The following is a 27,027-nucleotide window of genomic DNA, read 5'->3' as shown; positions in this document are numbered from 1 at the left end:
ATTTAAAAGGGTAGCATAAGTAACCCTTACTTAGTAGAAGCAGTTCAGCACAGTGGTTATGGTACTGCTCTCATACTAAGTTGAATACTCTCCATTCTCATGTGCATATCTGGTGATTCTAAGCAAGTAATTCAACTTCTTTATGACAGCTGATCTCTTCCTTAAAATTCATTTGAATATTTTGGTGGAATAACCTGAGACTCAAAATGTGGCACTGCTGCCCAAATAATCAAACAATTATCTACTTCATATTGGATTACTGTTATACACTATATCTAACTGATGAGATAAATCTGGTGCATTTTGTAACTTGGTTATCCAACTGAAAATACCCTACTTCAATGATCAGGGGAAAATGCAGAGCACAAGGAAATTATCTCATCCACTATGAATGGACAAAAGTGAATGCACCGAAGACCAGAATCCCCAAATTGAATTTGCCAAAAGACATTCTGCTGAAGTGTTTCTTTAGGGGGGCAGGTCTCTCTGCACCTTCCATGTGGGTGGCACGCTTCCTAACCCCCCTTCAAGCTCATATATACCAACCCCATGGACACACCAACTTGAAAAGGGGGGAAACTCTCCCCAAAAGAGAATCAGTTCCAGCACAACCCGCTGACAGTGATTTCCTATGGACAACTCAAATCACCGGTGAGTTGAACGTGAGTCAGTTGAAGTTCGATGTTCAGCCTTCATCCACCAGTAGGGTATTGGAAATTGGCTGACTAGCTCAGAATTATACAATAGGCATAAAAGAGCTCAGGGGATTCAAACATAGGCTTTCTCCTTCTTACCTCCACCAACTTAACTAGTATGTTAGTGGAGTATATTGATTTAGTTAACTGATATTATTAGCTATTACAGAGGGTCCAGCTTAGAGTTTAAATGTAACTAAACAGTGATTTATTACTGCATTATGGCTGCAATCTTCAGGATGTCAATGGCATTTTATATGTATTAATAAATCAGGGAATATGGGATAATATTGCATTTAAAAGAACTAGACTGCAAGAAATAAAATGGGTCTGACTGCACAGCAACCTCTTGCTAACTCTGCCAGCAAAAGCAAATCAAATTTCAAACAGCATACATCAAAAGTTATGCTTTATTATTCCATGCTTTTAATGACTAAAATAAGACGTAAATACTGACAATGCAAACTTCAAAACTAAGACAAATAATATGTTTATAATATATGTGGTTAGCTGTATGTAGAGATAGAACTAGGTAATTTAAAGGTGCCATTAATCACTTTTCATGAACAGTGGCTTAAGAGTTCACATTATGAAGTCAGTCTTTTTTATGGGAAGTAATTTATACCAGGAACAGACCAGGATTACTTACTAAACCTGCCTATTAAAGTATCTAATATAGTTCTTCATTTCTTCTCTCAAGAAGTTACCGGAGTCAGATGAGCAAGTACAAGTCATAACATTAGATGAGCCATAAAGAGATTTTAGTGTCTTAAAAAATGCACATTGAATCCTACAAACTCTGTACAGGTGTGAATCAACAGCACTATTTTTGTTACTTCTAGTCTGTCCCAGTCTCTGATTGACAGCTCCTGTCTTCAGACCTCCTGTCCATCTGTATCACTATTCTTGTTAATGTTTGTCTGTTTGTCTTCTTGAAGTTTACTTGCTTCTTAATAGACTACCTCATGGACATTTGAATTTTAACAGCTATATTTTTACAGAAAATTGAAGAATGATCTCATAGATTTTTCCAGCTTGCCGGCTGATGTTAAACATCATTGTGCTTCCAATGTCTGTAATCAGCTGGAAAACACCGTCAAACCTTCATAACACATGTAGACATGCTCAGTCTCAAAGGTGGGCACAGCAGTCTGCACTAAATTTGATGCTGACTCTCAGATGCAAACCATGTCATGTCACATGCTGTTCCATTGTCTTTGTAATGCTCATCTTTTAGGTGTGGTCTGACTGGATGGATGGTATGCTGTACAGCCAGTATAGTTTAACAATTACCATCTAGTATTTGCTCATAATGTTAGTGAAACTCATCAATCCTTTCCTAGAATTCAGTTTTAGTTTGTTTTAGTTTTGTGGGTTCACAAGACTGACAGTTGCTTAGTCTCTGCCGAGGATTCCTCTTCAGTGAAATCTACAGAGCAACATTCAGGTCATTTATAATGAAAACAAGCCAGGCATTTAAATGGATATATATATATATATATATATATATATATATATATATATATATATATATATATATATATCTATATAGGTCTACCTGAAAACATTGACATGCCAAAACACCAACACCAACAACGAAATAACTGACACGAAATAACCGAAAAAAAAAAAAAAGTTCAAAAACACGAAACTTCACATGCCCGACAAACCAAAATCCCGACAAACAACAAAACAAATACCTTTCCCAAAAAACACACGCACAACACAAGCACACCAAAAACCTTACAAACTTAGACTAAACCTTACATACACAACTATCTATGCACTAACCTTAACCCAAACCCTAACCCTGTCTGTCACTATTGCACACTTACCTTACCCGCACCCTAAGTCTAACTCACTTAACCCGCCCCTAACCCTCAAGTCCATCACTATCACACACTTACCTTACCCAAACCCTGACCTTAACGTCCGTCCCTATCGCACACTTACCTTACCTTAACATGTCAGTGTTGTCAGTGTCGGGATTCTCAACTGTCAGTCTTCTCAGTTGTCGATCTTCTGGTGTCGGTGTTCTCGTTGTCGGCATTTTGTGATTTTGGCGTTTTCAGGTAGACCCATATATATATATATATATATATATATATATATATATATATATACACACACAAACTGATTCATATGTGGCAGTTGCTTAATTGCCGGCCATCTATTTTCATCCAGTTACATGGGGATGATTTCAAGGCATAAGTCTAAATTAAATGGTCAAGTCAGTGGCAGAGTGGTATGTTTGCACTTTTGTAAACACAGAGTATACATGCAGTTTTAAAAGTATGCATGCATATGGAGATGGAGGCTACCTTGACCTCTGTGTGATGAGGGCATGAAGGCTGCAAATGTAATGGGGAGCAGCAGAATAGGAATTGACTCTTTTTTGCTACTTTCCAGTCTTTAATATGTTTTATTTAATTATAAATGTTTGTAAAGTGGAGATTAGACGTGAAGTAACATTGAACTAACTGGTGCAATCTGGAAGTATCTCATAATAAGATCTGTTTATTATCTATTAGACACATTAGTTTTATGTTAGCTATTTCAGATAATTAGTCAGAAAACCATGCCATTTGGATAGATTAAGGTACCTACATATACACCATCCTTGTTTGTTTGGCTAAAGCTGTGGCTGCATGTTAGCTTCAAGCCTCTGAGTTAAGGAGTTGTTGGTATAAGACTTGTAGCCAAAGGTTCCAAATGCCAAACCTTGGTGGCTGCAGATTTGCAAGCAGTTTTATTAAATATTACTTTTTAAGAAGATTTTGTAAATCAGATATAATTGTACCAGCCACTGATTTCTGTCTGAGTACTATTATTGTTTGATGATAAGATTAGCAGTAATGATTGTTTTTCTTGTTTAGTTCATCACATTTATACTAGAAGAGGTATCTAAATTAGTCTTGAAACATACATAAGTTAGTAAAGTTTAAGGGCAGAAAAGAGTTACAAAGAAGAATGTGGCAAATACATTTCAGCTAGGCCAGTGTTATTGCCTAGGGGTCTCCAAGACATGTAAATAATTTGTATTCCTCAACAGTTTGCCAGAGGAATTAACCAAAGAGAATGTTTTGCCAAATTCAGTCATCAAACGCTGACCAAGTCCGTCTGTGTGCACAAAGGAAGACTGTTAGCTGTGGACATCACCTGACTGTCCATGCAACAGGATAATTCCACACCCATCCAACTTAATACAACCATCCATGAAAAAAAAAATCACTTAGCAGGATTTAAAGAATTGCAGGTTATTCAACCACACTTTAAATGATTACTGTATTTGCATATAGTTCATATAAAGAGGTAGCTGATTTTGGATGTAAAATAATTGTGCAGACACTGGCATCCATATAGTCTCCATGCAGAATGTTTTAAGCTCAGTGAGATGACAGAATTTCACTCTATCACAATTTGTTAAATTAGTATTTGTATTTTCTGTTTATTCCATGAGGACTAAGAGAGGTCTAGCACCCTCCTGTCTGTTAGTAGCCAACCTGTAACTTATTATGAAAAAGTTATTTTGACTTTTTTGAAAGAATGTTTTTTTTTGTACATTTTTGTTGCAAGTATGAGGAGCCATGAAAGCAAAGAAAGCATGCAGGAATCTAAAGAAGTTAGAGCATTCCTCGTTTGTTTTAAAATGCAAAGTCACAAAGGACTGTTGAGTTTTGCTCACAACATCCTCATCTAATCTTTCTGTACAGAACAGCCCATGCAGTCTAGCATACAGGAGTGGCCCTACAGTGGAACACAGTCCAATGCCTTTACTCCCAGATAGGCAAACTGGCATTGATCACTTATTTTCAACTCTGTCTTCAAGTTCTTCAACATCCAGAGCAATGATAGAACCAAGGTTTTCAGGTGAAAGTTAGTGTTCCAGCTCTATAAGCAACAGACTAATCATGTAATATGTGTTTATTTTATATCTTGAAAGAATGCAAACTCCTCTTCCAATCTGAGAAAGATTTGATTATATTGAACACACTAAAAGATAATGCCCAAGTAATTAAATTTTATGCTGATTACCACGAGGCAGTGCCTTCAAGTTGTTGATAGTCTGATTGCCGACACATGAGGCTTAAAAAATGGCAGAGCATTATGAGAAGAAGGTAGAACCCTGTCTTGTAGTTGATTTGAAAGGCTATAATAGCTTTTGTCTGATACTTTAACTTCTTCTCTGGATTTTGTATGACTGTTAAATGACCTCTACCTGGGTGATAGGTACATTAATGTTAGCAAATATTTTTTTTCAGGATTTACCCTGCATTCTTTTGTGTAAGGGTAGTGTTAGGGGTGGGTTATTGACAGTTTTATGTAGTAGAAGGTTATTTTTAATATTATCATGAGTTTTCACATCTAATATGATTTCATGTGTTATTAGAAATGGAAATATTCTTTCAACAGAAATTTATAGCTGATAGTTTGTGGTCTTTACTTAAAAATGAATTGGATCCAGTTTATGCCTAGCAAGAATAAATTCAGCCATTTAATTTTTTTGTACTTCAGAAGCCATTTAATAAAGTAAACACTAGCTAAATTAAAATTGCTGCTTATTTTTATAAAACGTTATATGAGCTGATGAGTATGCATATATATATATATATATATATATATATATATATATATATATATATATATAGTGTGTGTGTGTGTGTGTGTGTGTGTGTATGTGTGGGGGGGGTGGGTGTGTGTGTTTAAATATAGATCTTTACATACAGAATTTCATTTATTTCTCTGTGTTGGAATAGAAACACCAAGTACATGCCACAAAACATTGCATTCTACTGCACTTATTGGACACTGAGAAACAGGTCTGATTGGAAAAGGCTGATGGTAGATCTGCACTCCATTTCTCCAGGCATATTGCACAAAAGAATGGAATGAGATTGGGACAGATACAAATAGCACAGCAGTGCAAAGAATAGGACTGGGACAAATACAGATAGCTCAGCAATATTGATAATGAAACTGGGACAAATACAGATAGCACAGCAGTGAAGAGAATGAGATTGGAACAAATATGGATAACATAACTGTGCAGAGAAAAAGATTGGGACAAATGCAGGTAGCACAGTAGTGCAGAGAATGAGACTGGTGGAAACTTTAAAAACTACCTTGCATATAGAGAGTTATGGTGGCAAGTTTATACTGATGCCACCACACCACCAGGAATTAATGATTGTATGTCCATCAAGCCTTTATTAATGTTAGAATGAACTTTGTACTAGTATTTTGTATTATATGTGCTCATTAGCATTTTTTATGTAAAGAAGGATCATATAGTTTTTAATTGTACTGTGGCATTTTATTTAACAATTTAGCAAGTGTTTTATTGTTGTGTGTTTATTCACATTACACGTTACATTTATTTATTTGGTTGAGTCCTTTTTGGCGCCTTTTTTACTATTTAATTAGTTTGCATCTGAAACACATTTGTTCTGATGAAGCTCGCTTGCAGCGAGTGAAAGCGCTCAACATTTGGCTTGTTCATTAAAGTTTTCTTTGGATTTTACCTATTGCTCGTTCTTTCTTAGCTGATTTTTACTGTGAGTGAAGGCAGTTTGCGGGTTGTTTGTTGCTGCCGTCTTTGGTTGGAGAATGAGACTGGGACAAATACAGATAGCACAGCAGTGCAGAGAATGAGATTGGGACAAATATAGATAGCACAGCAGTGCAGAGGCACTGAAGCACTATGCTAGTCTAACTGTAAACAAGCCTAAATAACAGCCCCCACAAGCACTCCAATGTAACAGCTCCCTCTAGAGGCATGCAAAGAAATGCACTTTATTGTAATGTGGGAGTAGAACAGTTGTTGACCAAATATAAGTAAGATATTATACATATTAAAAATTAATCTTTAAAAAGAACAAAACAAATAAAAAATATATGCTCAAAAATTTTGAAAAGAAGACTACATGCAAAGGTATAAAGAGTTTTATAATTTATCTTGTCAGTTAGCACACCAAGTTGATGCTGAGGTTTATTGTGGGAAGGATACAGGGATGGGCTCTTTTTTAATAGTCCTCATGGATAGGGGAAACATATAAGAACCCAAAATATACTTATGCAGCCTGTCTTTGGATATTTATATTGTAAAATACAAGAGCTAGTAATTATCATGAGAATGTAAGGCTAAGTTCCTTAAGATCTTCACAGATAAATAGCCTAGTAAGTACTTATGAACCTATAAAGATAAGTTGCTCAGCATTTAGTTCAGTCATAGATTAGCACTAGGCGAGTTACCCTTGTAGGTCAATTTACATGTCAGCAATTACCCCATGTGCGAATCAAACCCTGCACTTTGTGTCTAAAAGGTAAACACCTTAACCTTTATGCCACCCTCCTTTAGTGACCCTAGAGCTGTATTAGTTCTAATGCTGCTTCGCTGCTGGTCTGAGTGTTTGAGGAGATGCACTTGTTAGTAGTTAACAGTATATATGAATGGGTATATGTCATCCATGTACACTGCTAACTATGGATTTATGCTGAGGTAAGAAAGTTGGATGGGAATTTAGGTTTAGGGAGTCTGAGGGTATTTTTAGGATTAGGAAGTGGGAACAGGAGAATTAGGGTAAGGGAGTGAGCAAGGAATGTTGAGTTAGGGAGCTGAAAGGAATCTCAGGGTGTTCAGGTTTAAGGAGTGTAGAGGGAGTTTTACAGTTAGGGAGCAATCTGGGAATTTTGGATTAGCAAGTGGAAGGGTAGCCTTATGGTTATAGAATGATTAAGGAGTTTAGGTTTAGGAAGCGGGAGAGATGTCTTAGGCTTACAGATTGCTCAAAAAGTTTAGTTTTAGGGTTCAAAAAGTGGGGTTTTCAAGTTTGAGTCAGGGTACTGGGATGGGTCTATAAGTTAGGAGGGTAGGGGAAGTTGAAGGCAGTAGTGCAGCAAGGGTGGGGCGAAGGGAACAGTTGCCTGATCATGAGGATCAGTAGCTCCTTTCATTCTGCACTGGTATTTTTGAATGACCAGACAGAGAGGCACTTCAGAGCATCCTGTATGTAAGGTACTTTTTGGGAGGGGTGTGAATCACACTGTAATAAGCTGATCTCTGCACTGTACTGATTGGCTTAATACAGTAAAGTGCTTTTTCCTTTTTTTCTTTTCTTTAATACAGTAAAGCACTTTTTCCTTTTTTCCCTTTTCTCTTCAGTCATTCCTCTCAGCCTCGTAACTCCCTGCCCCCCCTCAGAAAGTAACAATACCCACTCATGACCTGCTCATTCCCCGAGTCCAGCTTCCATTCATGGTTCCAGTCTTGACAAAAGTTCAGAACCACATGGACCACCTGCCTCACTCAAGTATATTGTCGTTATCCCTCCACTCAAATAGAGGTGAGCAAGCATGGTCTCACAAGTCCTCTCCCCCACCAGCATCTACAGGTTCTTGGGCTGCATAAATGACCCTAGGTCTGGAGTATTACTTCTTAGTTGGGTGGTTATGCATGCAGAGAAGCATGCATGCACCTCCCAAAAGCAGCCATAGTGGAGCTTGCAAGGCTGCTGCAGGGTTATAGGGTTAAGGCATACTCAATAGCAGCAATATGATGCCACCTCAGCATTAGACTCCCTGATCTCCTCACTAGCCCCGCATGTGGGTTACATATCAACTGGGGAGGCTTAGGAAGGACCAGTAGACTTGGTGAATAAGGATAGGAGCTGGTGAAAGCTGATGGTCCTCTGCAGAAAGCTAAAAATATAAAAATATTCAAGGTATTACAATGATCTGTATGCACTGAATTTACACGTACTACAAAACTGAGTTTTCCTATTAAGTGACTAAGGAACACTGCTGTGCAACTTTCTTAACTCTGCATGCAAGTTAATGTTTATATACAATAGCGTTTTCATTTTAAAATGATTAAACAGATGAAGACTGAATTTGAAATGAATGAAAATTACACATTTTTGGAACAAAAACGATATAAAAATATTTAACAATGTCTGCATGTGCTGAATTCATATTTGTAAGGAATGAGGCTACTTGCATTACAAAAAATATTTTTTTGAGTAAAATACTTTATAAGTTGAGCAAAAGTAAACAGAAACATTTTCACATATTTGTACAGCATATTTCTATATGAACATTTAAGTGATTGGTGGCTGCTTAAACAAGTGAACAAAGAGAAGTGTTTCATTTAAAGAAAATACATTATAAATGTTGTACAGTAACACAATTATTTGAAAACAAGAACATGAAGAAGTGATTAAAAATATTTTAGCTAGTGCGGAAGACCATCAGCAGTAAAATGGTTACATATGCACAGTTTAAAACAGATGAGCAAGCCTGAGCATATTAATGATTTTAATGCTATTAGACAGGACTGGGGATAATTATATAACAAAAGACTAGAACTGCATTATTTACTAAATAATATTGCAGAAATGAAGAAAAATGCAAGTGTTTCAGTGTTTACATTAGCCAAGCTTCACATAGTTGACTTCAAAATAGTTGAGTCTAAAATAGTAACCACTATTGTAGTTAAGGTAAATAGTAGGTGATATTGAAGTTTAACAGGTTGCTGTAGTGTCTTATGAACCTAAATGTACTTTAGACATGCAGGAGTACGCCAAACATTAATATTACAATAGCTACGTACAAAAGAGTTTAGTTTAAATGACTGGTAGTTGTAACTGTACAGACTTGCTGTTCTTTTTGCGTATGAGCATGTGTTAAACCCTCCTTATAAACCACACAATATAATCCTGGAACAGACGTATCTCTTAAAGGTAGACATTTGATTATAATACTTCTTTTTTTTAATCTTATTTATTTTTGTTACTTAACTTTAACTTGTTTAAAAGTTTTGCAACCTTATAATGAGACATAAGTTTAAACAATTCCACTGTATCTCCTATATCGTCTGTATGTAGCAGTTTTTATCTTTACAGTATGGTGCTATTCCTTTATTATCTTAATTACATAACTCTATGCTTTCCTGGGTAGCTATCTAAATGCTGCCAGAAGTTTGAAGAGCATATCATTAATAGTCAAATATGCCACTTTTAAATTAACATGCAGCTTCCTTGGAGGGGAAAGCTGAATATGTCACTGTACCAATTAAATCTCATTAGCCACAACTTTTCTCAAAAACTCCCGTTTATTATTTCTTTTATGTCCATGATCCATAGTCTGCTCTTCTGTTCTTCTTATTGTCTTATATTCTTCACCATGATTTTTATTCATGAATGCAATGTACACTGATTCTGTTCCCCACCCTCCAAAAAAATCAGTAAATGTGTAGCTATGCCTATTAGATTGATCTATTTTAATTTAGTGGTGAAAACTCCACTTAGTCTCCCTAAAATTGCATCTCTTTTTTATGAATCTTCTAGATATGCTCATATATCTTCCTTATCCCACTTTTCCTATACTAGTGTGCAAAGCCTGTAAATTTCTTATTACCAAGTTACCCATTTAACCTTACTATACAAAAATCATGTTTCCTTTTCTTCTCATTCTCAAGGGCAACATCCTTATTATATACAACATCTAAGCAACATTTCATTGCAGTCTACACATATATATCTCATTTTACACTAGCGCATCTCGCCAGTCTGTGACATATCTCTGCTTCAACAAAAACACCACCTCATCCACCCATCCACCAGCCTAACCAGTAAAGGAAAATGAGACCTATTATCATTTATTTTTCCGCAAATATTTCTTAAACTTCCAATGTAGTCATCCTATCCAGTCACATAAAGCACAGTAATCATGACTGGTATAAACCTTCTTCCAGTAATAATCAACCATCTTACACATGACATTCCCATCAAGACTAATTACACTCCTCTGGTCAGAGCAACCAATCTTTTACTTACACTTGCTGGCTGCACTGCCAGTGAAGGATGAAGTCCTGACTATGATCCAGGTAACCTGAGTTCAAATACTGGCTCAGGAACTTGTTGCAATGGGGGGAGGGGGGTTGAGAGATGAGAAAATTATGTCACTGAAATAAACACACAACTCAGGAGCTTAATAAAATCCACCAAAGACAAGTTTGAGGCTAAAAGAGCTACCCAAGCCAAAGACAATTGCAAGGCATTTTACTTATGTTTGTAATCTCAGAAGCACAACACAGTGATGTGCTGAGCTGATTGTGAATTATGTTGCCTACACTGAAGCTGAAGATATAATGAACCTACTGGTCAATAAATTCAGCTCTTGTTTTACCCAGTCTCCCCTTCAACTGTCTTTCAAGATATACATGAAACTGGCTCACTTCCAGCTATCACACAAGACCAAGTCCTAAAAGTGCTTTCAGAAGCTAAAACTACTGCATCAATGGGTCCTAACAATATCTCTTGATGCATCATAAACAGCATGAAGCATGTTTATCCCCCGACAATGCTGTTTGCCCTCAGCCTGCATATAGGTTTTGTACCAAGTGAATGGAGAAGAGCTACAGTCATTCCTTTGTAAAAGAGATGACCTTCCACGGACCCAGTCAGTTACAGACCCATAAGTCTGACTAGCCTCATAAGCAAAGCCATGAAAAGGCTTATCATGAAACTAATCAATAACGACATAAGCATCCTGAAGAAACTGGACCTGTCATAGTTTGGATTTGTCAAGGGGAGCTCATGCTTACTCAGCCTGCTGACTTTTTTAAAAAGGTCACCAAAACAATGGATGGAGGTAAAATGGCATGCACTACATACCTCAACCTGACCAAAGCTTTTGGCACAATCACCCATTCATCAGCAAAGCTAAATAAACTGAGGATAAATCCTTGTGTCACCTGTTGGATTGCCAAGTAACTCCCAAATAGGAAGCAGGAAATTAAAATAGAAGAATTTCCCTCTGCGAAGAGACCAGTCACCAGTGGAGTCCCTCAGGGTTCAGTGCTGGGAATTCTCTTGTTTGACATCTATTTCTCTGAAGTAAAAGCCAATAACAAAACAAACTGTAACAAAAAAAACTGTAACTGTAACAAACAATAACAAAATGACAAACAGTCATTGAATCCTCACATGACTTCGCAATCCTGTGGGAAGGTTTGTCCCAATGAAAAAAAATGGTGCCAAAATCATGGACTGAAACTAAATGACAAAAAATACATTATTGTATGAGGAACAGATCAAAAATAAGAGGCAAAAATCTGTACATTCTACAAAAATCTGGACAGCTGAAAGGTTTCGAACAACCCCTGCTGGCTGCCTAAAGGATGGCAGCTCATAGATGTCTGTGACCTCAGTGTAGGGGAATGAATAGGCCTGCTGGCTGAGAGAGGGACTGATGATCAGCAGGCAACAAGGCAAAAAGCTCCCCCACAATCTCTCACTTACATTGTTCTAGACAAACGCTCAAATATTTAACATTATCAACTCCTCCTCCTCTTTCAGGTGTCCCTTTAAGCGTATCAGTATGAAGCTTCCTCCTTATATTTACACAGCTGAGGTAATTCACTATAATTTATCCATTAATAATGTCAGATATTTTGCTAATTACTTCCCAGCCTAGTCTTACTGGAAAAGCTGCACTATAAATACATTCAGAGGAACCTATGACCAGAAAAAAAAAAAATATATATATATATATATATATATATTTTGCATGAGAACAAGCCTCCCTTAAATGGCACCATATCATGTGGGAGACTTCACCCCTCACATTCCTTTACTTTTATATACCCACTGTAACATGATCCCCATACAGAATGTAAACATATGGATGTGTTGCTTTTATGGAAGTTAGATTAGTGTTCTGAGAAGTGCTGGGAGAAGTGAGTAGGGGAAAAAGTGTTTATTTTGCCAATCTATACGTGTTTTTAGGCTATACAGGTAAGTGATTTAGACATTATGTTTACATTCTGTATGGTGATTGCTATACTGTGTGGTTAGGAAATTAACACTTTCCACTGTAGTGCGATCTTGGAGTTGGTATATTTAATTTACGGGGGGGGGGTAGGGGCCAGAGCACCCCACATGAGGGGTGCAGGGAGGCTTGCCCCCTGCAGAAACGTAGTAAAAAGTGTGTTTGTTAGTTTAGTGTTGTTATAGGTGAAGGGGATGTTATTTACATGTCCAATGTAGTTTTCAGTCTTATGATGCAAAGTTTCAGTGTTCTAAGTTTTCGTTGTTTTGGGTTTTCAGTGTTACGGTATCAGTGTTTTGAGTTTCAGTGTTATGACAATTCAATGTTTTAAAGTAGACCTGGAAAAAGCATAAATATTCCAAATTATTTTGTACAAATGCACACTAGCAAGCCCTTACTTTCAGGCTTTAAACTGAGCAACTGAAGAGGAGAAATTCTCATAGCAGAGCTGGAGACCGCCCACCCAAAAATCAATTTATTTAATAGAAATTCACACCAGCCAGCCTTGAAAATAATATGAAAAGGGCAGCATTACTGCCAGCCACATAAATTCACCCTAAGGGTAGAATTTAAACCGACCAAGTGGAAAGGAAAAGTTATATTCTTCCACACCCAAGCTGGCCAAACCCCCCCCCCCAAAAAAAAGGATAAGAATATACCAATTTATTAACACAAGTATTCACTTGCCAACCTTAATGGCAAAATTTAAGCTGAGCAAGTCAAAATGCAAGATACTTCAATCCACATCCCAGCTAGCTACCCCCCATCCCACCAAAACAAAAAGATGGCAGAAGAGTACAATTGAAAAAAAGAACACAAATATCCAATTTTAAAATATTTAAACACATGCAAACATACTCCAGTGTTCCAATACTTGACCTTTTCTCTCCAGTTATCATAAACACCGTTCAAACCTCTCAGTATGCATAATATTTTATTCTTTACTTCTGTAATGATTACAGATATTTGGATTTTATTTAAAGCTTTTATTTCAAATTTTATAGCAAAAACCCTGATAGACATTTGCTAAACCAAGCAATATAGTCTCACAATGAAAACAAACTTAGCATTAACAGTAAACCTCTTAGCATTGAAGCTCAAATTCAAAGAAAATACATTTGGCCAGTGGTGGATAAAGTGTACCTTTGGGTTGTTTTCAAACCTAGGCCCCTTGTACACATTTTTAGGACTATGCCTACATATGTGTTTTTATTGATTATAGGTTCATAGGTTCATAGGTTCATAGGTTCATACTAGGCTATCTGCCCTAGGGCATTTATAAGCCTAGCCAGAGTGTGTTTGGCTTTCGCCACCCATTTTAAATGAATTTTGCTATGCCCTTTTTCGAGGTTAGTATACTGTGCCTCTGTCTAACAGTGACACAGAAGTGATACCTGGGCTAAACCTACTATCTCCCATCCACTCATCAAGATTCCTCCTGAAGAGAGTCAATGAGGGACTCTGCCTAACCTGGACTGGGATTTTATTCCAGAGTGAAGGGAGCCTCTGGATTATGAATCTGTCCCTCCAGCATGTCCTATTTATTTCAGTGCTGAGGTTCAAGTCTCTCGAGCGCGTAGCTCGATGGGATTTGGATTTTCTGAGGTGCAGCATGTTCATTAATTCCGGGTTGGACACGGCTTTATATGTCAGGCACAAATCGTCTCTGAGCAGGCAGTATGCCACTGAGTAGAGCTTGAGTTTCTTTAACCGGGCAGTATATGGCATCTGTTTGAGCCCTTTGATCCTCTTGGTGAGGTACTTTTGGGGTCTTTCCAGTTGCTGCAGGTATCTGGTAAGGTACATCCCAAAAGGGGCATTGTACTCAATTATGGGCCTGATGAGGGATGAGTAAAGAGGCACGATGACCTCCCCTAATCTAGATGTGAATCCCTTCATGCTTAGGTGGGCTATATAAAATGTTTTTCTAACCACTTTGGCCACGTGGTTGTCAAATGAGAGATTGCTATCAACTTGGGTCCCCAGGTCCCTAATTACTTCTTCCGTACTTAATGGATTACCACCTATGTGGTAATTTGTGGGCACTTTGTTTTTGCCAAAGGGGATGACTATACACTTTTTGGCGTTTAGCTTGAGGCCATGGCTCTGGCACCAGTTGTCTGTTTCTATGAGGCCCTTTTGTAGGATGCTTCTGTCGGCTGGAGAGTCGATTATGACGCCCAGTTTGCAGTCATCTGTGAACTTGGTCAGCCACAGTCCTTCCGTGTTAGCCTGTACCTCCGAGAAATATATACCGTACAAGAGAGGTCCCATGACTGAGCCTTGTAGGATGCCACTTGTAACTGGTTTGGAGTCTGACATGGCTCCAGCAATTCTAACCATGTGGGTTCTGTCCTTGAGCCAGTTTGCAACCCATCTAGTGACATAGGGGTTTATATTTAAGCTGGTGAGCTTATCTATAATGCCCGAGTGGGGTATTGTATCGAAGGCTTTTGCAAGGTCTACGTAGGCTGTGTGGACCACCTTCCCCTCGTCAATGGCCTTGGTGACTGTTTCAAAGAAATCAACCAGGTTTAAGAGGCAGGATCTTCCCTTAACAAAGCCGAACTGGGTAGGATCCAGTGTCTGCAGGTCCCCAATATCTTTATTTATGAGGTCCATGATGATCCTTTCCATAGCTTTGCAGACCAAGCTAGTCAGGCTTATGGGGCGATAGTTTCCAGGATCCATTGAGGCACCACCTTTGTGGAGAGGGACCACTGTTGCTATACGCCACTCTTTGGGTACATATCCTGTAGTAAGGCTGAGATTGAACAGTAGTTTCATGTTTGGGTTTATTTCTTCTTTTTTGAGTTCATTTAGGACACAGCCCAGGACACCATCTGGTCCCATTTATGCTGTGTTTTTTGCTTTGGAGAGGGCGGCTCTTACCTGAGCATCTTAGATGTCAGGGGGCAGCACTCTGCTGGGATAGATATTTGCCCTTTTAGTGGGGAAGGGGGGGGGGGTTTGCGCTGAACCTGTCAGCTAGGATGTTGGCAATGTCTGTGGGTTCGGTTTATTTTTTGTCATTTTGGACTAATTCTGAGCATATCTGGGAATTCCCACCCAGGTTCCTAACATAACTAAATAAAGCCTTGTGATTATCCTTAGTGTCCTGTGCAATTTTTCTCTCAAAGCTGGCCTTAGACGATTTTATGAGTGCCTGTAGTTTTTTGCTAATACTGATTAGAGATGCCTTCCCTTTTTGGGATTTTGCTCTATCATGTAGTAGCTTCCTCCTTCTATTATATAGTTTGTTTATGGCTGGGGTCCACCAGACAGGATGCCTAACTTTGGAGGATTGGGTCTTGGTTTTATTTGGGATTGCATGATCCATGCATTCCTGAAGGTATTCATAGAATGCGTTTATAAAGGATTCTGTGGTCTGGGCTGTATTTTCCACAGGCCCGGGGGCTTTGAAGGATTTCACCTCGGTTTTGAGGAGTGTGAAATTTGCTTTAGAGAGGTTTTTCACTGTGGTTTTCTGGGTACGGGCTGGGGTCGGGATGTGAATATCTAGTGAGATTAGTTTATGGTCTGATCTTACCAGTGATGGATACACTTCCGGTCTGGAGCATAGAGTCCCCATGTTGGTGATGATCAGGTCCAGTATGTTTTCCCCTCTTGTGGGAGTGGCAACAAGTTGTTCCATAGCATTTGAGTTTATAAATTCTAGGAACCTTCGGGCCAGGGTGTTGGAGCTAGAGTAATGCTCCCAGTCTATGTTAGGGTAGTTGAAGTCACCCAATATAATGGTGTTTGGAGAGACCTTCATATTTCCAGTGTTCTCAGGAAGGCCGAGTGGGGTTCCTGGGTTTGAGCGGGTGGCCTGTAGCAGGCTATAAACTGGAAGGCAGTTTTACCCACTGTTAGTTGCACATGGATAGTCTCTGATGCTTCGTGCTGTGCCACCAACCTGGAGGTGTGGGTATCTTTGATGAATATTGATACTCCCCCTCCTTTTGTGGTTCGGTCCAAGTTTTGGAACCGAAAAACATGGTATGAGGTATAACCTGGTAGTGCTGGGGGTGCTCTCGGGAGCCTTGAACCAGGTTTCTGTTACTGCACAGATATTGATGTTCTCCATGCTAAGGAGAGTTTTGAGTGCGTGCATCTTGAGGTTTAGACTTCTGGCATTGAGTAGCATTACTCTTAGTTTCTTATCCCTTGTGATACCTATGGAGGTGAGTTTGTCTTTTGAGCCTTGCCTAAAAAAGGCAGTATGGGGGTGGCAAGAGCCTTTGCCAATATCTGAAAGCCCAGGGGTGACAGGTGAAAGCCGTCCCTAGTGATGCATTGTGGCTTGTCGAGCATGTCATCCCAGGCTGACAGGTTTTGGATCCCCTTTGAATGACACCAATACTTAAGCCAATTGTTGAAATTGATCATCTTGTCTTCATATTGTGGCATCATTCTTGGTGAGGGTAAGATGCTACTCAAGGTCAGGGTCATACCGGCCTGGGCAACATGCTCAGAGAGCTCCTCTATGTCTCTTTTCATGCAGTCCAGGGAGGTACGTCTCAGGTCATTCACACCAGCATGGACAATGACCGAGTCATATTTGTACTTGCCTTGGAGTGACCTGAGTGCTTGTGTTATGTGGCGGATCCTAGCGCCCGACAGGCAGCTCACTGTGACCTTCTCCTTGTTCAGCCTGGTTTGGGGGACGTCAGTGTGCCTGACGATAGAGTCACCTATTACAAGTGTATCAGGTGTGTTGTTTAGCCTTAAGGGCTGTAACTGTTTGGCACACTGGCTTTGTGAGCTATGTATTGCACATGTTTTGTTTTGGGGTAGCGGTTGCTTGGGTGTCTGCTTTGGAGGTCTCTGCTGCTTAGGCAGATTTTTAATTACAGCCTCCGAGTATGTTTTTGTGTGTTTATGTGTTTGGTTTGCTGTTGTGGTAGGTATATGTGAGACTGGAATTGTAGTGAGTGTGGTTTCCTTCTCCTCCTGACTGGTTACGCCAGTACTGAGTTGAGAGAGCTTAGCCTCCAGTTTGGCTATATGGTTGCATCTCTCACATGTGTTGGAATTTGTTGGGAGGAGGAGAGGGTTGTCTGTGTACATGAGGCAGTTGTAACATTGCCTCAAGATTCCCAGATTCACCAGCTGGACTGGAGAGGAGATTGACAACTGACCTTTGGACATGCTAGAATAGTATTGGGAATTCCTTTATAATTGAAAAAAAAGGGCCAATGGGGAACAAAGTACTCAAGGGGAGTTTGTGAGGGTGTAGTGCTTTTAATTTTTTAGTGCTGACTTGTATAATTGCTTTAGTGAGCAAGTGCCAGGCTTTAGAGTGGGAATAGGGTGTTTATTATGAGAACTAGATCAGTTCTAAGGGAAAAAGTGAAGAGCAGACTTTGTGGAGCTGAGAATGGTTTAAACCCAATAAAGCGGCGCTGCCCGATGCTGCGCTATGTGCAAAATCTCGCAAAGCCGCGTTAAAGCGGGTTTTATACAGGGGGACTTGAAAGAGCTAGAAATTGGCCCAAAACAGCCAATAGACTATCACATTCTTGTGCTGGGAACACTCCTCAATGGATAGATAGGCTGCTCCAAGCTCCCCACTGCCACTGGTGAATAAAGAAGCCTCCCTTTATCCATGAAAGGAAATGGGCAACACAGGAACTTTCCAAAAGTCCAGAATCCAGCAAAGCCTGTATTTGGACTACTCTAGGTCAGGAAAGATGGGAAACAAGGGATTTTTTTTCTTTTTTGCAACAAACAGCAGGAAAATGCAATAAATATGTAACACAGGCTAGCACACTTGACTGTGTAGCCTCAACAGGTAAATGCAACAAACAAGACAAACTTTAAAAGTGCAGGTGCAAAAACAACTTTAAACAGTTTAAAACAGTACAAGAAGCAGAAATACTTGCAGTTTAGCTAGATCGGACAGACACCTAGGTAGTAGCAGGAAAAAAACACTTTTATCAGGTTAGCAGTCACTCTTTTAGCCTCTCTGCTGCTAGCACCACTCTGCAGGACCACGAGGAGCTTGGCTGAGTAGTAACAAGTGCACAAACCTCGTCAAATTGGGTTTTATACAGGGGGACTTGAAAGAGCTAGAAATTGGCCCAAAATGGCCAATAGACTACCAGATTCTTGCACTGGGAACACTCCTCCGGGGATAGATAGGCTGCTCTAAGCTCCCCACTGCCACTGGTGAACAAAGAAGCCTCCCTTTATCCAAGAAAGGAAATGGGCAACACATGAACTTTCCAAAAGTCCAAAATACAGCAAAGTCTGTATTTGGACTACTCTAGGTCAGGAAAGATGGGAAACAAGGATATTTTTTTTTCTTTTTTGCAACAAACAGCAGAAAAATGCAATAAATATGTAACACAGGCTAGCGCACCTGAGTGTGTAGCCTCAACAGGTAAATGCAACAAACAGGACAAACTTTAAATTACAAGTGCAAAAGTGCGCTAAAGCTGGCTTTAAAGCAGGGGCTTAGAACGAGATAGGAAATGGCCCAAAACGGCCAATAAGCTACAGGTCACTGGGCTGGAACCACTCCTCAAGGGACAAATAGGCTGCTCAGAGCTCCCCACTCTCACTGGTGAACAAAGAAGGTTCCTCCTATCCAAATAAGGATATGGGCAACACAGGAACTATGACACAGCCCAGAGATCAGCAATACCTGAAGACTGGACTATTCTAGTTCAGTAAAGGTGGGAAACAAGGATTTTTTTTTTTTTTTTTTTACAAAGTAGCAGAAATTAGGTACAGAAACGCAGTAAATGCTTTAATTCGGCTAGTGCACTTGAGTGTGTAGCCTACCAGTTAAACTATGCAAAAACAAACTTTAAAAGTGCAAAAAACCTCAGAAATACAGGCAGGAATGCGATAAAACAACTTTAACCTTCCTGATTGTATTAAATTACATTCCTTGTATAATACAGCACCACTTGTCAGTGTGTTTTAAATTTGTAGTTTTTAACTTTTTTCCAGTAAGTAATGAAACAAAATGACAAAACTTCCCATTTCAGAACATTTCAACCATAAAAGGCCACTCAAACGTGTCATTACAATCCACCTATATCAGTCAATATGCACAATCTCTGCTGAAGTAAAAGTCATCGAAATAATTCCACATTAAGGAGATCTGTAACTAATGAAGAGGTTGCTGCTAGCAAGCAACTTTATATTTCATTGTTTCATCTACAAATTTAGTGCCTGCTTTCCTTGAAGAATAAACTGACTTTGTTACATTACAAAAATGGTAAGCTAGTAATATTGCAATAGGGAATGGATGGCAAACCAACAACAGGTTCATAGTTACTAAGACTCTCATCCAAAGGAGGACATACGCAGAACTGAAGAACTGACAACAGGTTCACAGTTATTAGGAATCTCATCCAAAGGAGGATACACTCAGGACTGAAGCACCCCACCCTAGCACCAACAACAGGTTTGTAGTTACTAAGAATCTCATCCAAAGGAGGACACTCTCATGACTGAAGTACCCCTCCCCCTCAAAGTACAGCACTATATCAGCAATCCATCTATATGCTGTGGGAGTAGATCCCACAGCCTTCTGCATCAAGGAAAGCAAGTATGCTACCTGTTGTGCTATGAGCATTTGCTAAACAACACATACTGAAAACAGACTTAGTACGAGCAGCAGTACAATTCTCTTCCCCTGAAGCTCAGAAGTCCTTGAAAATGCACTGAAGCTCACAGTTCCTTACAACTGCTTGAAAATGCACTGAAACTCAGTTGCTTGAAAATGCACAAAAACTCACTGTTTTTCAGTATTTTGGTAGTTGATGTAGAGAATTCAGGCTCTTGTTTCCTGTAACCAAGGTACAGGGTTTGAGCCTAAGGAAATTAACTAACCTACCATCCCTAACTAGGGCAGCACACATGCATGCAATTTTGTGGTGGCAGCAGCTATCAAGAACTCACACAATTTTGTGGTGGCAGCAGCCAGCACAAACGTCTCATATTTAAATTCCAAATTGAAGGAGTAAGCAACAGGGTGCCTGCATTAATGCATTTTGGAATGCACAGATGCAGAGGGCATCCTTAAAGAAGAATGCCCTTAAAGGATGATCTGGTTTACTTTAAGCTTAACAGTTCTTAAAAGGCAAAAAGAAGGCTGCACCCCCTTACTGTTTGCAGCTCTGCTGACTGCCTCCTCCATCCCCGCATTAATATGCCTCTAATACAATGCTATCTTCTCCAGATTTTCAAATTATTTTACCTAGAATTCTGGGATTAGTGCTGCTAAAGAAGTATATGTTAAATGAGATTGTGAAAAACTGTAACAGCTGTCTTTGCATCTGTATCACCTATTTATTTTACAAAAGAAAGTATTGTTTATAACTCACTTTGCCTTACTTTGCACTTGAATATGCAAGTGTGTTATTACAAGGACATCATCCTACTGTAATATTTGTTACAACAGCATTAACTGGTAAGCATGTGTAAGACATGCCCCTAAAATCTTACTCTACTATAACTGACCTGGAGTACAACAGAATGAGTAAATCTGCATTATAAGCTGTAGATAAAGTTTGCAGATGGCTGCAAGCTGGATGCTGTTATCAATTCCCGTAGTGATGTAGACATCCTCCAAAAAGGTCTCACTCACACAAATGACTGGTGCCAGAAACATGGCCTCAAGCTGAATACCAAGAAATGCATCATCATCATTCTCTTTGGGGAAAGTGACGTCCCCACAAATTATCACATTAATAACAATGTCCCAAGCACGCAATCAGTCGTGAGGGATTTGGGCACCCAGGTTCATAACAATCTGACTTTTGACCACAATGTTGCTTCCATTGTATGGAAAGCCTTCTACATGGTCCACCTCATAAGTTAAGGACAAGGAAGTCATAACATCCCTGTATTCTTCCCTTACAAGGCCCATTATTGAGTACAATGCCCCTTTCAGCATGTACCTCGCAAAGCACATGCAGCAGCTGGAGAGACCACAGAGGTTCCTCACCAGGAGAATCCAGGGCCTCAAACATCTACCATTCACAGATAGACTAAAAGCCCTATCCCTCTACTCAGTTTCATACAGAGTCCTCAGAGGTGACTTCTGTCTGGCATACAAAGCGATCACGGACCCCACCTTAATGGGACTGCTGCATATCCACAAGTCAAGCTCCACTTGAGTAACTTACATGCACAGCCTCAACCTGGTCTGTGACATCAACAGGACTTGTTGCTGGGACAGATTTATGTCCCAGAGACTCCCCCATCTATGGAATAGACTTCCTCTCCACATCAAACAGAGTACCTTTTTACCCCTTTTTAAGTGCAACCTGGAAAACTGGATGCGAAACAGAAAATATACCCCTGGGATTTCACCCATGTCTCTGCTGGACAGGGGCATCGGGAGCTGACTTGTCTAAACTTGGGCTAAACTCTTGGCTAGGTTTATAAGGGCCTCAGGGCCAATATCTTAGTAACCTCCTATGATCTTATGATAAATCCCAGGATAACCCACAACCTAATTATGTGTAATACTTTACCAGTTTAATTTACTTAGGACAGAACTTTTATTTTTTTTTCAAGGTAAGTAAGGCTGCTATTTAAATTTATGTTCAAACTCTAAGCTGATTATACTTAACGCTATAATTCATTCCTTGTTTCTGTATCTTCTGATTTCTCAGATCACTCTTCTATGCTCATTAAGCATATTAAACAATTTATGAGTTCAAGTTAATTTGCATTTTGTACTTGTCAATTTGGAGAAAGTTATACCTGCACTATTACACTATTAACCTTCCAGTTGTATTGGGTTCAGTGATCAGGTGCAAAGTTCATAGGTTCATAGATATGTATATATATATATATATATCTATCTATATATATATATATATATATATATATATATATATATATATATGTGTGTATATATCAGGTTAACAACCACCACAGCCTTTATAAACCTGTATGTGCAACACAACCTAATTGTGCCCCTATGTACCATGGGCATTTATTAGGAGGGGGTATGTTTCTGGAGGTTATGTGTGGGGGGTATGTTAGTTGGAGCATTATTGTCTGCCTCTGTCAATCAGAGACTTGCAGGTCAGACCCAGGTTGGATTTCTGATTTCCCATCCATTGGGCAAGGTTATGCTTAAATAGGGTTGGGGTAGATTCTGCTTCACATGGATGGGGAACCTGTTCCAGAGCATGGGGATCCTCTGAAACACATATCTGTCTCATTAACATGTCTTATTTATGTCAAAACAAAATTTAAATCCTTGGATCTAGTGGTTCTGATGATGTTCTTTTGCAGATGTGCAAAAGCTCTATCAGTGCTGGATCTGAGGATGCCTTGTATGACAGATGCAGATTGCCTGTCAGTAACCTGTAGGAAACCAAGTATAGTGCTAGGCCTTTAAGGAGATCCATATAGAACAATGTGTTAAGACTCTGGATTCTCCTGGTAAGGAGCCTTTGTGGGTATTCCAACTGTTGCATATGTCTGGTCAGGTACATGTTGAAGGGGGCATTATACTCAATGATGGGTCTGGTTAAAGACTGAATAAAGTGGCACTATGACTTTCTTGGACCTAGATAACATGCCCTTACTTCTATGTTGGGGGGACATGAAATGATTTTTTCACTACTTTAGCCACATGTTTGTCAAAGACCAGATTACTGTCTATATATGTTTCCAGATTCCTGATTACTGAGCCATCTGCTCGGAGTGTCTTATTGATAGCATAATTAACCTAGCTGGCAGTTTTCCCAAAAGGCATTGTGATGGATTTCTTGGGAGTCAGTTTTAATCCGTGACTTTGACACCAGTCATTTGTCTGTGTTAGACCCTCCTGTAAGATGTTTGTGTTATGGGGAAATTTGTGATAGCTCCTAATTTGTAGTGATTTGCAAATCTATTCAGTCAAAGGCCCTTGAATTAGCCTTTACCTCTGAGAAGTAGATGCCAAATAGGAACAGTGCCAGCATGGACCCCTGAGGTACTCCACTGATGACTAGTCTGTTAGTAAAGGTGGTCTCACCAATCCTGACTTCCTGTGTCCAGTCTGTGAACCAGCTGTAAATCTAGCGAGTTATGTAGAGGTTTATGCACAGTTCAGTGATCTTGCTAACCATACCTGAGTGAGATACTGTATTGAATGCCTTAGCCAGGTTCAGGCCGGTGGTATGCAGCATTTTCCCCTCATTAATCACCTTAGTGATCTTCTCAATAAAGCCCACTAGATTTAGTAGGCATGACCTTCCACGGGCAAAGCCAAGCATGGTTGGTTCCAATGTCTGAAGGTTGCCTATGTCTTTGTTGAGCATTTCCATGATCATTTCTTCCATGGCTTTTCACATTAGACTAATCAGACTAATAGATCTGTGGTTCTTGGGGTAGGTTGATGGTCCCCCTTGAGAAGTGGGATAATCATTGTTGTATTCCATTCTCATGGTACAAACCTGTTTTGAAGCTATAGTTGAAAAGTGGCTCAAGTGGTCCTGATAGGTCATGTTTCAAGTTATTTAGGAGGCATTCCTGGATCTAGACTATCTGATGAGGCATTGTTGTTTTTAATGCAAAAGCACTTACCTTCATTAAACTGGTCTGCCTATTATTATCCATTGGTATTTGGTGCTTTATACAACTTCTGCTGTGCGAGTCATTTTATCTCTTCTTTTAATACAAGTGTTGGCATTGGGTTTGGGTATGAGTTATGGGATTCTTGGAACATTTGATATGGTGATCTGCACATAGATAAACTCCAGGGCAACATCCCGTTTAACTAATCTAGAGGTGTACTTGTTGCTAATGTAGATTGCAACACCTCCACTTTTGGTTCCTAACTGTGCAGCTGATGGTCTAAACATTTGGAAGGCACTGAAGCCTTGCACTGCCAGAGTACTTCCTATAGATTTAAACCATGTCTTGGTAAGAACACAGATGTTTGTATTCTCCAGAGTGAGGAAAGCATGTAGGTCAAACTTATGGAGTTTCTTATTTAGACTCCTAGCATTGAGTAGTACTACCTTTAGGTTTCTTTGGATTTTATTTGCTTTGTTAGTACGGTTGTCAATTTGGCATTGCCCATAAGGGTGCTAATGCGGTAGATAAAGTTTTAGCCAATATTAGGAAGCTTAGGAGAGACAGATGCAGACCATCCTTTGCAAAACAACATGGCTTGTTAATTATGTCCTTGCACACTGATAAATATTGAATCCCCCTGGAAAGACACCAGAAACTATGCCAGTTCTTGAAGTCAATCATCTTTTGTTCATACAGTGGCATCATCCTTGGTGAAGGTAGACTGCTGCTCAGTGCAAGGCACATTCCTGCCTGAGATACATATTCAGAGATATTAATAATGTCGCTTTTCATATAGTCCAGAGAAGTTTGTCTCAGGTCAGTAACACCTACATAGACCACGAGATGTTGTGACTTGAGTGTGTGCATAACTTTGTGCAGCCTGGCTTTAGATACACAGCTAACCGTTATCTTCTCCTTGTTCTACTTGGTGCATTTGGGCATCTGTGTGCTGTACAGTGAGGCTGCCTATGACAAGATTCCATGTCTTCATATATTATGGACTTTGATCTTAGGACTCCACTGGGTGTAGGCGCATATATGTGGTGTTTGATGTTGCTTTTGGTGAATGCTTAAAAGATTGCTGAGGATAGGTGCTGCTGTTTATAGGCTTAGGAGGTCTTTGGAGTTTGGAAAGATTGCTTTTTAGTGCCTCAGCATAGGTTGGTCTATGCATGTGGTGGACACTATCTGTGGTGGATGTAATCTGTGTGTGTGTGTGTGTGTGTGAGTGTGTGTGTGTGTGTGTGTGTGTGTGTGTGTATGTGTGTTCTTTTTTTTTCAAAACAGGTTTATTGTTTTAACATATAAGAGAAATATCATAACAATTTTATACAAGTAATTAAAAATAGGTATTATTATAATATTCAACAAAACAACTAAAGTATTTACAAAGACATCCACTACAATCAGATCAATTAATTAAACTAAAATACCATGCTATTGAAATTAAAAATTTTTTAACAAATTTTGTAAATTATCCCATACAATATAATAAGATGTCTTTCTATTTGTTCTTGTCCTAATTGTGTTTATTTCCATATGGCACACTATATTCATAACATTTTTAAATTCATTGAACGAAGGAGGTGTATCTGAAATCCAATTTCTAGTTATTATTTTCCTAGCCACTGCTAGAATAGACCATAACAAGGGAAGCTTAACCTTTTTAACACTTTGAGGTACAGGTGTGTTGAATAATATAAGAGATTTAGAAATAATGAAATTATCTGTAAAACGAGCCTGCAAAAATTCATTAATTGACTTCCAGTATTCTTTCAATTTTATACAGTCATAAAACATATGAGCCCAGTCAGCATTAATTTCTACATTACATCTCTTACATAAATTATCTTTATTATTTATTTTATTCATCATCAAAGGTGTATAAAAAGATCTATGTAAAAATTCCCATGTATAAAGTCTCCAGACAATGGAAGATGTAGTTCTATAAGCAGATTCCAATATATATTGTTTATCTTGTTGATTTGGTGGGTCCCCATTAATAGAAGTGAAATAATTCCAGTATGAATCTACACTGTAAAAAGTTTCTTGTCTGATAATTTTATGTATGTATGAAAGTTTACCTTTATCAGAAACTTTATGTTGTAAATTTAATATCAAGTAATCAATCAGTGTTGGAATAGATTCTTTAACTGTTATAGACATTAGATCTATTTTATTAATGAGATGTTGTCTAAAGGTCTGAACATCTAACCAGCAAGTTTCTCTTAGATCAAATTCTTGTTTTAAGAAATCTAGATTTTTAACTTTATTATCAGATATCAACTGATACCAGTACTTTAGATCATTATCTATAGCTAAATGAGTTCCTTCAGAAGTAGATGACAAAAGCATAACCTGAGTATACATTATAGGGAATACAATAACATTCCATTCCCTATACTTAGGGTGGATGAATATAAAGTTACGATAACTAATAATAATATTTAATGGGTAACAAACCATATGTTTAGGTGTAATAGGTGAAGTACAAAATTCCTTTAGTAACCATAACATGGAGTTATTTAATATCATATTTTTATGTGTTAATGAGATTTTCATGAAGTGCATACTAATTAGCTCCCAATAATCTTTCCATTTTGCGACATATGACTGATCTATTAATAAAGTAATAACTTTTACAATAGAAGAGATAGTATATAAATTAAAGTCTGGAAAAGAAATACCCCCTTGAGACCAGCTATTAGTATGTTTCTTTAATGCAATCCTAGGTCTATTAGGTGCCCATAGGAAATTTAACATTAGTGTATTCAGTTTCTTGATAATTATTTTGTAGGTGGAAGTATTATTGATTGTATTAAGTATAAAATCTTGGGGAATATTATCATTTTAATAATTGTAAGTCTCTCCTCCATAGTAAAAAACTATTATTCCAGGTATTAAAAAGATTTTGTATATTAAGAAAACAGGTATTATAATTATTATATATAATAGATTT

This window comes from Protopterus annectens, chromosome 12.part0, assembly GCF_019279795.1.
Source record: "Protopterus annectens isolate FY-2018-M chromosome 12.part0, PAN1.0, whole genome shotgun sequence".
NCBI lineage: Eukaryota > Metazoa > Chordata > Ceratodontiformes > Protopteridae > Protopterus > Protopterus annectens.
Note: the sequence above shows the minus strand (reverse complement) of the source record.